The 2,894-nt window shown below is 42.5% G+C and overlaps 1 protein-coding gene across 3 annotated transcripts in view; it reads left to right on the top strand.

Annotated features, from left to right (window-relative positions):
- The window catches only part of LOC113216632 (ras-specific guanine nucleotide-releasing factor RalGPS1), a 51,284-nt gene that overhangs the window by 26,011 nt on the left and 22,379 nt on the right, over positions 1 to 2,894 (top strand). Inside the window, exon 2 of one of the 3 annotated variants that reach the window (XM_026436389.2) lies at positions 2,561 to 2,595. The exons of the other annotated variants lie outside the window; for them this stretch is intronic. The gene's annotated coding sequence lies outside the window, so the exon portion shown is untranslated. The remainder of the gene's footprint in view (positions 1 to 2,560; positions 2,596 to 2,894) is intronic. 3 annotated transcript variants of the gene reach the window in all.

The following is a 2,894-nucleotide window of genomic DNA, read 5'->3' as shown; positions in this document are numbered from 1 at the left end:
CAAAGATGGCGGTCACAATTGCATAAGTCAGATAGGAGAGGGGGCAAAAACAGGCACTTCAGAGCAACATTTGACATTTTTGACATGGGGAGCAACTCATAAATCCTCCCAACTGTACAGTTACCTTTCAATTAAGTAATTTTTTAATCTACATTGGAATTTTTTTTTAATGATACGGCATCCTTGAGTGCATCTGGCAATTTGTTAAAGAATATCGCTCCCATGTGGGAGGGATTAACTTTTACCACGTTTGATTTTGAGCGTTCTATATGCATATTTTTATTATTTCGCGTAGGGTACTCATGTATGGAATTGACCAGCCTTGTGTATTTTGGATTTGCCAGAGTAAAGATGATGCATCTATATACATATAGTGCATGTACCATTAGGAGTTTATTTTTTATGAAGTATCCTCTACAGGATGCAAAAGCTGGCAAATTTGAAAGTATCCTCACTGCATTATTTTGTGTACTAAATAACTTGTTCAAGTCACTTTTAGTGGCATAGCCACCCCATATTGAGATACCATACGAGAGAATAGAAAATATAAACGCGTAGTAAACTAGAAGAAGAGTGTGGTGATCCACCACTTGGGATATCTGTCTAATGACATACACGTTCACTCTCATTTCCTTATGGACACGCTTACGGTGAATTTTGTGCTAACATATTATGGATCACAAATTATCAATAATATGGATAAAATTATCCGTATTACAGACAATTTGATCCATATTACAGACATGCCTTCATCCGTACGGTATGGACGAAAGGTCTATACCTTACGGAGGAGGGCATGTCTGTAATATGGATCAAATTGTCTGTAATACGGACAATTTTATCCATATTATGGATAATTTGTGATCCATAATATGTTAGCACAAAATTCTCCATAACATACGGATAGCACATCCATAGGGAAATGAGAGTGCTCTTCCTCAGTTTACTTACAATGATTGTGATTTCATAAGGTTATGACACCATACTTTTTGCATCGTCATTGACCGTCCAGGCTAGGTTATCCTTGTCCTTATCTTATTTGTGGTAGTGGCAAGTACGTTCCGCCTAGCCGCGGTCGACAGGTATCTTTTACGAATAAGTACTTGTGTGACATCATCGGGTGAGTTTTATCAAGAAAAAAGGTTTACAGCCTTGAGCTGTAAGTGTGACCTTATTTCGCCTCTTTCTGAGGTTCACGTTAGCTTACAAAGCTTATGGATTCTTATCAGCCCGTTTCGAATTCATTACCGCTAGCAAATTCTGCACTCTCATTTTTAAGTTATTTGATTGCATTTTTACCACCAGCCCCACCAGCAGAAACTTTATAAGTAGGTACCTAAAAAACTCTTTGTATTCCGAAAACGAGGAGGAATGGAGGGGGGGGTGCCTTCTGGTAGAGACAGTCTGTAGGGGACTGTTTAAAATGAATACATTAATAAAGAAAACCTTGAAATTTTCGCAACTATTTCGTCGGTGTACCGAATCAATGGGACACGATGCCGCACTGTGTGGGTAGTAAAGATAGAGCACGCATCAGCTGGACCGCGGTCGTGGAGCTTATCTCAGTTTTTATAGTGGTTGTGGATGGGGGCCGAGAGTGGGGAGGAAGGCGGGCGAGAGGAGAAGAGCGCGAGTGGGTGATTTGATTTTGCCAACCAGGGGCTACTTAAGAAAACAGACATTTCGTCTCAAAATATGTAATTCGAAGGGCTATATAAATTTCAATTTTCAGCAACTTCCCTGAAAATTTTTTCCACTCTTTTATAAAAAAATCATACACTTAACAACATCAATTACCGCACCGCACCGAAAATGTAACCAAATGATTCACAAATTACAGCTTGTGGGACATTTTACACCATGGTGCACCGATGCCATGTACGTATCTTATAAAGATCATTTGACATTGTAGGTTTCCGAGAGCTTAAATTTACTGTGACCTTTTTGTTTTTCATTATACTTGAAGACTCGAATGCTGTGGCAGTTCAGTTATTGCGGTGACGGTTGGAAGTGTCACGCGCGGGGACGTGTCCGTTTCAGAGCGGCACGAGGGCTGCACTTTAGCTGCACTCTGTGTGGAACGCTAACACACAGAAAAACCCACGTGTGCGAGTGTCAGTGGCGCACACTTGCAGGCGTCTGGATTTCCTTTTGCAAACTTTTCTGGGGTTATCAGGTGAGCTAAATTCCAAGGGACGTTCACACCTTTCACTACAGGTGAACAAGTGATCGAGCGGGAGTTCACACATCGACAAAGTGTGCGACATTCACTAGGTTTCACGGTAAAATTTTCCATGAAGCGTGTCGTAAAATTACAGTTCATTTTTTTTTTTAAAAAAATAACAGATTACAAACACTATGTGTATCGATTTGGAATTCATCGACAAGAAAGATTGGGTGTCTAAAATTTACAACACATTTCGTAAATATTAATTACAAAACATATCGCGAATTTACGAGGTTTACACACCGCTCACTCGCACAGTTTGGTGTGTCCAATGCATTGGCGGTGCACTTTAGCCTGTATTGTCTCGCTCAATGTTGGTCTCTCTGTCTGCAGGCCCGGCCCCGGCGGCGGCGCACCACGCCCACAAGGTAGGCAGCCCAACTGGCTCTCCGGCGCGACGTGACCGGCGGCGACGTGCCTGCTGCTCGCTCTGCTCGCTCGCGTGTCTCGCCGCACGTGTGTCACGCGTGTCAGCGATAGTCTCGGGCGGGGGCGTGCTCACGCGCCCAAGCATCGGGGGGAAGGGTAAAAAAGCACTGCCGCGAAACTCTTTTGATGATAAATCTTACGACGAAAAGTAATCATGGTTTGTTATGGTCTCCTCGCGCTTATTGGGCTTTGTCAGTGAAGGGCTATAACAATCTCACACACAGAACTATGCATATTT

Source organism: Frankliniella occidentalis, unplaced genomic scaffold, assembly GCF_000697945.3.
Source record: "Frankliniella occidentalis isolate FOCC.00 unplaced genomic scaffold, Focc_3.1 Scaffold98, whole genome shotgun sequence".
Classification (NCBI taxonomy): domain Eukaryota; kingdom Metazoa; phylum Arthropoda; class Insecta; order Thysanoptera; family Thripidae; genus Frankliniella; species Frankliniella occidentalis.
Note: the sequence above shows the minus strand (reverse complement) of the source record. Positions and strands in the feature narration are given on the sequence as shown.